Consider the following 13,417-nt stretch of genomic DNA (forward strand, 5'->3'; position numbering starts at 1 on the left):
TTTTACTGAGACCCTCCTCTATGTCTCTTCAAAGGGGCATTGGGTTGTGTCCAAATTTTTGGCAGCCCTTGCAGTCACTGGATACGCAATAACAGTATAGGAGACCCACTTGTTAATAATGGGAACAACAAAGCATTACTGGATGATGGCTCTCTAACAATAGCTACGGCCGACTGCTGGCCTTTTAAGAATAGTAAGGGTCGTCTGATGTCCCTGTAAAAATAAGCTTTATGACTTTCAGAGTCCCTCCATCATAAATAAAAAAGGATGCGTCTGATGATGTGTCACACACCACATTGCCAGACAAGGTTGTAAAATGTTAAAATGACATTTCCCGGTGAATACATTTGTCTTAACAAAATAACGTAAAAAAACCAAAACAATAGGATCTTTCTTTAGTATAAAAAACAGTGTCACCAATTTAACTTCAATGTAATCACATTGTTCAGCTCATGCACCTGCTCCTCCATCTCCGAAATGATAACATCAGTCACAAGCTGACAGCACTGCAGCACTGCCTTGGCCAAGTGGCAACAGGCTGTGCTGAAGATCACATGCTAAATGCTTAATTCACAAACCTCCCAGCGCTGCAGAGTTGTTTAAAGCTGTAACACAACATCCTGATCTGTGGCTCTCACCGCTGAACATACAGCAAGGCATGGTCGTGTGTGACAATGGGCGGAACCTGGTGACGGAGAAATGACAGCCGGGGTAGATACGGTTTCCCTCTATTCCAGTCCTTTCACCGAGCTAAAGAATATGGCTGTGGTGAAATACAACTCCCACTGAGAAGCTGTTTCAGATTGAAAAACATTGTGCCCACCAGAGGATTGGATTTTGAGGGCTAACCTTTCTCCCCCACTCAAGAGCCCCATAGCAGCTGCAAAGTTAGCGCTATCATGAACTCTCCTGAGGTAGAAGCCAAGGCACACCAGAGGATACTCTGGTGGGACTGTCCAACCCTGCTGAGAAGCAGTTCTGGCTAAGAAAAGTGTGTGGGAAGGTTCCCGGACACTCTATGAATGCTTTTTTACTGAGGAGGAAACACACGCAAACACGGGGAGAACATACAAAGTCTTTGCAGATGTTGTCCTTGCTGGGATTTGAACCCAGGATCCCAGCGCTGCAAGGCTTCAGTGCTAACCACTGATCCAATGTGCTGCCGTTCACCATCTAATATCTAACAGGCTGGAGAAACTTGCACCTACTGCCACTCTATCTTCAGCTCCTTTGTGAGAAAATGTATTTGGGCAGCCACTCAGCCTACCAAATAAAATTCCTGAGAAGGAATTTGGGGATGGCTTCTCTACTGGTACTGGGTGCAGTGCTAATACCATGGCGTCGTATCATAGTTTGCTGGAAATATTCCAGGCTGGTAGGAGGCAAGCAAATTCCCACAGAAAAGTACCAGCAGTAATGTTCAGGCCACATTTCAAGTGCAAGCAGCTTTAGAGGACTTCCTGGGAGAAATGACACGCAGGGTAGATACGGTTTCCCTCTATGCCAGTCCTTTCACCGAGCTAAATACAACTCTCAGCAAAAAAAGTTGTGGACTGGCTCTGTACCGTCCCTGGCCACATTCACCTGTCCACGTGTTTGTGTTTAGGCGGTCCTTCCCAGTAAGTGCACTGGGGAGGGCACGGGTAATGTTGTGGGACCCGTACTTGTGGAAGGCGGAGGCGATACCGGGAAATATAGTGGCGGCTGGGGACAGAGTATGGACACCCGGCCGCCGCCGGCATGAGGTTGTGAAAAGCTTCCGCCTCCACGAGCTTAAAAGGCCATATTTCAAGTGCAAAGAGCTGCCCAGAAATCTGGCAGTTTAGTGTTGCGGCCTGTGGGTGGGTGGCTGGCTGCATACTTGCACTTGCATTCCAAGTAACAGAAAACTAAGCAGATGGTGGCCTCTATCATCATCATGGCCTCACCTCGACTTTATGAACTCTCCTGAAGGAGAAGCCAGGGCCCGCCGGAGGAGTCTTCGGTTCTCTGGTGGGCCCGTCCAACCCTGCCGAAAAGCAGCCCTGGCTAAGAAAAGTGTGGCGGAAGGTTCCCGGACACTCATGGGTGTTTTTTTAATGTGGATTGGCCATGCTTATGCATGTTATTTCTCAAAACGCATTACAGATCAGGCCATTGTCCAACTCTGTATTCAAGAAATTAAATGCGCAAAGAAAGATATGTGTGTGTCAAAGCACCACCGACAAGTGCAAGTTGATGTTGGACGGGCTGCCATTGCTCCTGCAACAAGCTCAATTACAGGACTTCCTGGGAGAAATGACATGCAGGGTAGATACGGTTTCCCTCTATGCTAGTCCTTTCACTGAGCTAAATACAACTCTTAGCAAAAAAAGTTGTGGACTGGCTCCGTACCGCCCCTGGCCACATTCACCTGTCCACGTGTTTGTGGTTAGGCGGTCCTTCCCAGTAAGTGCCCTGGGGAGGGCACGGGTAATGTTGTGGGACCCGTACTTGTGGAAGGCGAAGGCGATACCGGGAAATATAGTGGCAGCTGGGGACCACGTATGGACACTCGGCCGCCGCCGCCATGAGGTTGTGAAAAGCTTCCGCCTCCACGAACCTAAAAGGCCACATTTCAAGAGCAAGCAGCTGTCAAAAATTTGGCAGTATAGTATTGCAGCCTGTGGGTGGTTGGGTGGCTGCCTGCATACTTGCGCTTGCATTCCAAGGGAATGGGGTAGGGACAACTGAAAGCTGCAGTGGGACAAGGACGTGGACGGTGATTGTTGCAAGTCTGCAACGACAGGTGCATGGCGGGAGGCATCTTCGCATGCACCAAGGATCACTTATGATGGGCACACTTTTAGGCAGTGACCTGGGAGTCAGAGATGCTTCCAGAGGTTTTCCCCATGCTGTCCCCATATCTTTTCAGCACTGTATGCATGTGTCTGATGATGTGTCACACACCACATGGCCAGATAAGGTTGTAAAATGTTAAAATGACATTTCCTGGTGAATGCATTTGTCTTGGTTGAAAGCAATTCAAAAGTGCAAAAACGCATCAAAAACGTTACGTGTGAGCATAGCCCAAGTTATGGAGGAGTATTTTTGTTTTTGGTTATTTATTTTGCCTTATATACAAGTCATTACCCTGGAAAGGATGTTCCTTAACATATTTCCCAGGAAAATCCATTTTGGTTTTGTGTTTGTATGTTTTATTTTGGGTCCGTAAAAGTGGTGTAATACTCTGACCACGTTGCTGACAACAGTGATCTGGGAGTCAGAGATGCTTCCAGGGGTCTTCCCCATGCTGTTCCCATGTCATTTGAGCACTGTTCCCATCGATTTGGGCAATTTTTAGGCCCTCTGCAGACCGCTGGGGGGAGCCGCCTGAAAAATGCTCGAGTTTCCCATAGACTTACATTGGGCTCGTTGCTCAGGTCGAGCACCCGAGTATTCCAATTTGCTCGACCCGAGCAACGAGTACCCGAGCATTTTAGTGCTCGCCCATCACTAGTGCCTAGACCTAATGGAAAAAAGAAGAATTAACTGGGTTGAAAGGCAAAACGAGCAATTGTACGTACACAGTGCTATATAATATGACTGCTATATATTAGGAGGCTAAAAACTTGGGAGTGCATCTGTAAAGTAGTTGCTGGAATTTTTTTCTCTAAAGCCCCTCCTAACGTGGTCCTTAGAAAGACTTCACAATATACACCCAATTGATTTTCTCTGATTCCTGTTTACCCAGAGACTGTCCGTTGTAAAATTAATATGGATGTAACATCCGGTGATGTCTCACGTTTAGAGCCACCATCTGTGATTGGTGGCTGAGGTCATATGGAAGGACCTGGACCGGCAATAGTTCAATGAGTGGAAATTTTAAACATATGAATTTTTGCAAATTTTTTTTTTTTCTAATGAGAGACCAGCTTGGGATAAAAAGGTCTCAGAAGACACCCTGGAGTCAATCTTCGCCTCAGTAGAATACTATTTCCCTCCACACAATTAAAAAAAAAAGTAGAAGAACAGCGAAACTGATCTTCAAAAAGCTGAGAAGTAATTACAGCACCTGTGTTACTTGCATCACTGGTTCTTAAAGGGACAGCCCTTCTCCTCTCAGCATGTCCTCTCCACTGCATAACTAAACACAAGCTGTCATAGATGTGGAACACAGAGCTGCTGTACCAGAGCCCGAGGGCAGAGCTACAGGGTTACATGCCAAATTCTTTGTGTCGCAGCCCTCTGCAAAACGGTTTCAAGTCTTTTATGACTTTTTTTTTTATAATATGTGACTTTCTGTTTGATGAGTCACAAACTTAGAAGGAAGAAAACTGTGGATTTGTGCAGAGATAGGGCATCAATGTTTGATTGGCCGGGGTCCCGGACCCGGTATCCCTGCCGATCAGCTGTTATCAGGGCAGGTGCAGGTGGCCGCCGGCCGGACGTAGTTACATGCAGTGCTTGGCAGTACATCTGTAGTGGCCGCCGCGGGGTACTGCACATCTGCCTCCCATTGACTTGAATAGGAGGCGGATATGCAGTACCCCGTGGCGGCCACTACAGATGGACTGCCAAGCACCGCATGTAAGTAATTTTGGCCACCACCGATAGCAGCTAATCGGCAGGGGTGCTGGTTGCGGGACCCCGCTCGATCAAACATTGATGCCCTATCCTATGGATAGGATATCAATGAAAAAGTAGTGGACAACTTCCTTAATGCTACAACCTATTTCCATCCATGGCCAAGTGTTTCACTGACATATTATTGATGTGATTGTAACGAGATGCCAACAACCTCCTGCAGGTACCCAGTGTTCTTCACCTGGTGAATGTTCTCCTCCACGCATGTGCTAGTCTCTTAAACAGCTAGTGCGCACTAAAAGACTCTGATCCCAGCCAATTTCAGTATGCATTTCTCTTTATGCAGGCCTTACCACTATGGGACTGTGCAACAAAGTCCATTGGGTTCTAGTCTATTTTGTTTTTAGGACTATCTTCCTGAGTTGCCTTCTGCCCATCCACTTATGCTTATGATTGATCTCCACCTGCCTCTTGCTCTGTTTGACAACTATTCCTGCCAACTGCCTTGCTACCACATTTTTGAATCTCAAATGGGTATCAGCTGTTGTTAATGGAGACTATTCCAGGTGTGGCAGCCTGGGTATTCCCTCTGAGAAAGTCCATGCCTCATTGCTGGCTTTATAGCCCTATTTATAACCCTTAAAGAAGCACTTCTCCCATCAAAAATGTTATTCTCTTAATATATTGCAATCATCATATTATATAGCCCTGTGTATTTACAATTGTTCATTTTGCCCTGCTACCCAGCTTCTCTTTTTCATTAGGTCTATGACATCACGTGATTAAAAATTGCTTCTAAGCTCTATGTAGAAACAGGAAGCCTCCTTTCCCTGCATGAGTCACTATTAAAACTACATTTGTATATCACTGTAAAGTCTCTGGTAGCACAGCTCCAACTGCTCTTCAACTCCTGACCCAGCTGCTTGGCTCCTGTCCCCTGGCAGGACTTTACAGTAATGTAGAATTGAAGTTCTAATGATAACTCATGCAGGGAAAAGCGCCTTCCTATTTGTACTAGACGGATTCAGCTAGTCTGTTTTTAATCAGGTGATGACAGAGACCTAATGGAAAAGAAAAGAATTAGCAGGGTAGAAAGGCAAAATGAGCAATTGTAAGTCCACAGTGCTATATAATATGATGATTGCACTATATTTAGAGGTTAAAACTTTGATGGGAGGAGTGCTTCTTTAAATTGGCCATACGCATTAGATAACTGACAGCCGAACGATTGATCAGGTGACAACTATTTCTCCTGAGCATTGTAAGTCGAACGTTCCTCTGTTGTTAATAAGAGTTTATGAGAAAGTAACGGGCAGCTGCTTAACTCCCTGCTGTATAAAGGTAATTGTAATTCCAACTGAAAGTGACACGCCCCCCGGGCCGTAGGGACTCGGTAGCCGGGCTGGTCGGTGCCGGGGGTGTCACAGTGGCCGTGACCCGGTCCGTGACCCAGGGCGGTCAATTAAAGGGAAAGCAAAAGGGGAATAAAGTTTTTAAGATAATAATGTTCGTGACACCACCTGTGGTATGCGGCTATATGGGGCCGTCACTGCGGTGCAGATCCCCTGGAGCTGATGGTGACGCAGCAGAGTTGGTTCAGCTCTCCACAGGCAGAGCTAAGCTCTGGGGCAGTGTAGATGATTTGAAGAGTAGATGTTGCCGGCTGAGACAGTGTCGTGCAGGGCTGAGGGTGCAGGTAATGAACAGACAACACATTAATGGCGGTTTCCTCTTAGCTTTACTTGCTGTTTGGCAGAGCAGACCGGGGCACGGGTACTAGCTGGTAGAGGAGGTCCGGGCGGCCTGGAAGCAAGTTGGGGATCCACCTCGCCAGGTGGAGTTGTAGGCCTTCGCTCTGTGCTATTCTCTTTGACCCTGCTGCTTGCAGCTATGCTGCGGCCCTCGTCCCTGAGTAAAACGTCTTTGTGCTCACCTCTATGGCAGGCAGCTCGGGCCTTCCTCAAGTGTCGCTCCCACGTGGCGGTGCTGGGCCCTATGGTGCTGCTGTGCCGCCAGGCGTCTGGTGGGGCCAGGAGACCTGCAGTCTCCTGCCATCTGGATTCTGCTGCTGGGCCTTCAGTGCCCCACAACCTCGGACTCCGGTGTCCGGTTCACTTGCGCTTCTCTCCTCTGGGGCGAGCTTGTACACAGCTCACTTCCCCAGGTCCTTCCTCGTCGCTGTCCTGTCTTCACCTCCTCTTAACTAACTCTCACTAACCCCGCCTCCAGATTCCAATCTAAAGGGGAAGAGCTCCCACTTCTGGTCTGGAGCCAGGAAAGTGTTGTATGCTAGTGTAGCACCCTGAGGACTCGGCTGCTACAGGGGTATTACACCTCAAGCCAGAGGTGTGGTATTCCACTCCCGGGTAAGGATGGAGTGTGGAACTGAGCTAGTAGGCTGCATGCACTACATACATCCCATTTCCGGGGGACAGATCAACGGTACTCCCACCAGTTTATGTGCAGGTACGACAGCGTCTGTCCCTGGCTGGAGTGGGAGGGGGGTGGAACATCCCAGTAGTGTAGGGGCAGATAGGGGGAGTAGTCTGGGTAAAGATAGGAGCTCATTGGGTGCTGGTCACCTGAGCTCACACATAGAGGGAGTATATAAGGTGGGCACCATCTTAGAACAGGGTCAGAGTTTAGCCTGAGGAGCAGAGCAGAGGAGCTCAGCCAGGAGGGCTGACAGGGAGCTGTGGCTCCGGCTGGGCCCAGCTCCAGAACAGAGCCTGCTGAGAGAGAGAGAGAGGAGTCAGAAGGACCCAGAGAGGAAACAAGAAGGAACCCCAAGATCCCAGAATAACGACAGAAGGGTGAAGGGTTGGCGCACAAGGGTACCGGAACCCAAGCTGGCAGAGGCCAAAACGAACCTTAACCAGGAACCGGAGGTTGTGGGCAGGATCTGCCACGACCCTCACCAAATCCACTAGAAAGGCACACCGAGTATAGGGTCAGGGAGCCCAGAGGAGGCTTGACCACCAAGAGACCCGAGGGAGCCGGCCAAAAGTGGATCCCTGGTGGGAACGGCCAGAGGAAGGGAGAGTCAGAAAGGAGCTCAGGACCACGCTCCAGAATTGCCTGGGGGTTGGACGAGTCCAGGACCTGGTGGACGCAGCACGGCTCGGGTGGTCACTCAAGGCCAGAGTGACCAAAAGAACACCAGTAAGTAAAAGCCCTGAACTGCATCTCCTGACTCTGAGTCTTCCCTTCTGCATCTTCACAACCCCCATCATCTACACCTTCTGCCCTGAGGCCATACCCCTCCCGTTGGGGGTTATACCATCACTGCTGCACATATACCACCGGCCTCAGTGGACTGCTCTGCAGTGGCGGCTTCAAAGCCGCATTCAACGGGTGGCGTAGTCGACAATCAAGTTAAACATCTACTGCCATAGACTGTCACTTAGTTTGACACCCTGGGCACGGACCGGGTCACCGCCACAAGGACTACTACCCCCATCGAGATCCGGCTCCGGGTATCCCCTACAGCACTGGCCCAGGGGGCGCGTCAACTTTTGGCGTAGTCGGCAGGATAACGTGCCCGCAATCACCGGGTACTGCGTGCCTGAAGAAAAGTTCATATTTACCGTAAAAAGAAGTCTCCCGCCAATTCCGGAGGGTCCCCGCCATCGGACGCCATCTCGGATCGTTTCCCGCCATTTGCCCGCCATCTGCAGTCTTTTCCCCCCATCCACAGAGTTTCCCGCCACTGGGAAGCGGTTCCCGCCATTTCAGAAGATTTCCCGCCCTGGCAGAGCGGACGCCATTATGGGCGTGCCAGAGGGTGGCAAGAGGCCACCTCCCATCGTGGGCCAGGTCAAGGAATGGCGCCAAAAGCGGAAACCGCCCCCACCAGCAGAGACTGTGATGTTAGAGATGTCCATCAGCGTAAGGGGACTGCCCCTGGAACTGACAATCACCAAGTTACCCCAGGACCGCCCTCAGTATGGGCGGATACAAAACAAAAGAGAGAAGATGGGAGCAGCCTGGAGGAGTCTGGAGGAGCCGTACCCGGAGATGGAGGGAGAGGCAGGCAGCACCGACCCAGTGGTCAGGAGCCTGTTGCAAGCGACAACCCCAGAAGGCCTGGTGGAGATCCTGGCACAGCTCCCCCGAGACCGGGAGCGTGCACAGACCGCACTGGAGGGCTTGGCTCAAAGGATGGCCCGAGTGCAGCGGGACGTACTGGCCGCATGGAGCAGAGAGATGGCCCAGCAGGCTGGAACCCGCCAGCGAAGCACGCCACCCGAGACGAGGAGTCAGACCGCCTCTGAGGATGGCGCAGGAGGAATCAAGGCCGGAGACGACGCCAAGGAAGGAGCTAAAGAAACGGAGGCAGGTAAAGGGGACGTCACTACCCCGAGCCGAGAAGCCGTGAGCCTGCCCCAGCTCCCCGTCGCAGAGCCCGAAATTTCCCCTGCCGTGCCCGTCGTTGCACCGTCACCGCTCCCGACTAGGCCTCAAACAGAAGCCGCGGCCGTGTTCCCCGTGACGTCACGCGCCTCAAATCAGAGTGCGACCAAACAGGAAGCGCCATCGGCCTGGTCGCAAGGCCGAGTACCCCCGGGCGCCGCAGTACCAACAGCGCCCTCTACCTCTGCTGAGTCACCGGCCTGGTCGCAAGGTCAAGTAACCCCGGGCGCCGCCGTCTTCACGGTGCCCTTTACGTTCAGGGTGCCCCAAGCCTGGTCGCAAGGCCTGGTAAACCTGGGCGCCGCTACCACCACTGCGTCCTCAACTTCCACAGCGCCACACCTGGGTGATGAGGTCACCTTTACCCGGCACCAGTGTGCCAAAGGACCCTATGCACTTCATGTACATCGCCTGACGGAAGAGGAGTTGCGGTGTGAGGAAGGTCAAGAGGACCCGGACGGGTCTGAAGCCTACCCTCAGGAAGGAGCAGGAGGGCATCGTCACCATTAAGAGGTGAACTGAAACTGTATATAGTTACCCGTAAGGGTATATGCCATGCTGCTAAGTTAAAATATAGTCCCCGTTGGGACCAGTGAACTGTTCCAGTGTGTCCCATCTCCCTTAACAGGCTGAGGACTGTGAGCAGCCATCCCTAATCCCACTGGCCGAGGACTGAGAGCGGCCACACCTTCCCTTGTATATAGTTGCGCTTTCTAAGGCGCCCCCTACCGGTTTTATAGGAAACTGTTGTTTTTACTACAGGAGACTGTTGCACTTTACCCGGTCACAAGTTGCACCGTGGCCGGAGGAACAAGAATGTTTACTATGAAAAGTTTTATGCTGATGATATATATAATGTTTTATATGTTTATGATGTTTTTGAAAAAAAATTTGTATGTTTGTGGATGTTTTTATTCTTTTTCAGCCCGAGGACGTGCTGTGATTTACCAGGGGGGAATGTAGCACCCTGAGGACTCGGCTGCTACAGGGGTATTACACCTCAAGCCAGAGGTGTGGTATTCCACTCCCGGGTAAGGATGGAGTGTGGAACTGAGCTAGTAGGCTGCATGCACTACATACATCCCATTTCCGGGGGACAGATCAACGGTACTCCCACCAGTTTATGTGCAGGTACGACAGCGTCTGTCCCTGGCTGGAGTGGGAGGGGGGTGGAACATCCCAGTAGTGTAGGGGCAGATAGGGGGAGTAGTCTGGGTAAAGATAGGAGCTCATTGGGTGCTGGTCACCTGAGCTCACACATAGAGGGAGTATATAAGGTGGGCACCATCTTAGAACAGGGTCAGAGTTTAGCCTGAGGAGCAGAGCAGAGGAGCTCAGCCAGGAGGGCTGACAGGGAGCTGTGGCTCCGGCTGGGCCCAGCTCCAGAACAGAGCCTGCTGAGAGAGAGAGACAGGAGTCAGAAGGACCCAGAGAGGAAACAAGAAGGAACCCCAAGATCCCAGAATAAGGACAGAAGGGTGAAGGGTTGGCGCACAAGGGTACCGGAACCCAAGCTGGCAGAGGCCAAAACGAACCTTAACCAGGAACCGGAGGTTGTGGGCAGGATCTGCCACGACCCTCACCAAATCCACTAGAAAGGCACACCGAGTATAGGGTCAGGGAGCCCAGAGGAGGCTTGACCACCAAGAGACCCGAGGGAGCCGGCCAAAAGTGGATCCCTGGTGGGAACGGCCAGAGGAAGGGAGAGTCAGAAAGGAGCTCAGGACCACGCTCCAGAATTGCCTGGGGGTTGGACGAGTCCAGGACCTGGTGGACGCAGCACGGCTCGGGTGGTCACTCAAGGCCAGAGTGACCAAAAGAACACCAGTAAGTAAAAGCCCTGAACTGCATCTCCTGACTCTGAGTCTTCCCTTCTGCATCTTCACAACCCCCATCATCTACACCTTCTGCCCTGAGGCCATACCCCTCCCGTTGGGGGTTATACCATCACTGCTGCACATATACCACCGGCCTCAGTGGACTGCTCTGCAGCGGGGGCTTCAAAGCCGCATTCAACGGGTGGCGTAGTCGACAATCAAGTTAAACATCTACTGCCATAGACTGTCACTTAGTTTGACACCCTGGGCACGGACCGGGTCACCGCCACAAGGACTACTACCCCCATCGAGATCCGGCTCCGGGTATCCCCTACAGCACTGGCCCAGGGGGCGCGTCACTAGTAAACCTGATTAGGGGACCCTTCCTTGCTTCCAGGCATGGCATCACCCCCGGTCAGGGAGGCAATGCCACTGTGGCAACCGGACTCCTGGGGTGCCACACAAGACCCTTATGTCCCTGTAGGGATGTGGACTATCTTACCCTGTTCCTGCCCCTGAAGACAACAGACTCACTGTGTGAATACCTTCCTGCGGTTTTATATGTAAAAGTAACGTGTGTCTAATGTAATGTAATGTATTATGGTGATGTACAATATATAAGGTTTAAATGCATAATGTGAGTATAGCATAAGGATAAGCTTAGGACAACATAAGGTATAGAATAACCATAAGTAGGTTTGGCATTAAATACATGAAATAGTTAGGAATAGGATTAGCCCAGTGGGTGGGTACTAGTGCTGACAAAAAGGGGGCACTTCCAGGTTAGAGGGAGTTCACTGTTCACTGGAGTTTCCTGATGGACATTCCAACAGCGTCTGGAGTCTAGTGCTCAGGCCAGGTACCATGGAGAAGGCCTGGTCTTCTGACATCTCAAGGTTGGAGGACGTGTAATTACGTGGGGGGTAGGTGTCCGGTCCCGGGTGTACTGCCGGAGTGGACAAGAAATTACTGAGGCTTATGGAGTCAGCGGGCTTGGGAGTAGTCCAGGACGAATGGTAGACAGGACAGAAGAGGAGTTGTACTAAAAATGAAGGAAGTCCGAATTGCTGTTCCTATCTCACTTGTGCAAACCTGATGAACTTGGACTGTTTAGTAAAAGTTTGACTGTTACAAAGTCCCGTGCATTTTGTGCGGCAGCTGCTGCGGATGGAAGCCTAGAGGCAGTGCGTTCCGGACCAGCTGAGCGTTCATGTGCACTGAATGGGGAGAGCGGAGTAAGACTCAACTGGTGGAGGTTCGTCTGCAGAACAAAACGATCATTATATTAAATTCAAATCGTCCAATCATTATCTCCTCTGACAAGATCTGCCGAGGGAAAGTTGGGAGGCCTCCATGGATATTAATGTTGGCTTACCTCTCTGAAATTTCAAAACTCGGATTTTGTCTAGTGTGTATGGAGGGCCTTAATATATGGATCCAAGTAACCTTATTGTGAGAGCTTTATGCTAGTGCCGGATTCAAAGTACAAGTCAGAGAGACTATAAGAGCAGCAAATCAGCAAAGCTCTATTTTTCTATTTTTTTTTTGCAGTTTTTTATTTCCATTTTTCGTCACCTTGATCAAATATTGATGGCATATCCTAAGAATGGCAGATGCAAAAACCTTTTAGCTCTAATGCGTTGTGCACTAGAGGTTAGAGACCTCTCCAGTTCTGTTACATCTGAACCTCCAACGTTTTATTAGCATTTATTTGTATCTTAAGCAATGAAATCATCTCCTGGTGAGAAATAGATTAGACATAAAACAAATAATTATTATTACAGGTAGGATAATGACTCATTCATAGTTATTACAGCATCTACTTTTTACATGCTCAGTTGGATGACTAACAAACAAGAAATAGCAGTGAAGTTAAGATGTCATTCATTTTGGCAGCAGGGTGGTAGAAATCCTACGGTGGCAATGAATGGGAGAATTCCATCAGTGCTGATGTCATCAGCAGAAATGGTGATAACATGCAGGCTCCCCCTAGTGGCGTGCAGGAGCATTACTCTGTATTTATTACATTCCATAAGATTGAAATATTTCATGCTTTTATAAACCATAAAACATATTTACCAACATGGTATAACCAAATGATATATTTTATAACATCTATAAACAGCCATGTGTATAAGATGCATTAGTAGACTAAGTACAGATGTTCAGTAAATAATTTCACACTAAGCACTGCTGCCCCCTAGAGGGCAGAATTGAACTGCAGTTTGATGTAGAGTACAACACAAGTTTATATTAACCATCCATCCCATATAATCTATTTATCAAAGAAAGATTCCTATGGGTTCCCTACCATGTAATATCACTGCACTGCTATTAAACTGCTCAAAATTCATGATGTTTTAAGTTTTTAAAAATGCTAGAAAAACATATGTGGGAATATATTTCATGGGTCTGATGACCACCGAGTGTGGCACGATACAGTAGGATGGAAACATAGTATAAAGCATAATGGTATGTAAATAATCCTTAATTGTCAAATATTTCAGTTTGGAGTAACTAGACACTAAATTTACCCAGAAGGCAGAAAGTAATGTATGGAAACACCTACAGTGGCCCCTATTTAGGGTCAGACTCCTCCTGAGACTGTTTACTGATTGCAAGGAAACAAAAACAAATGTTAA

This window comes from Phyllobates terribilis, unplaced genomic scaffold, assembly GCF_046119375.1.
Source record: "Phyllobates terribilis strain yellow unplaced genomic scaffold, ASM4611937v1 Scaffold_1__5_contigs__length_1240528914, whole genome shotgun sequence".
NCBI lineage: Eukaryota > Metazoa > Chordata > Amphibia > Anura > Dendrobatidae > Phyllobates > Phyllobates terribilis.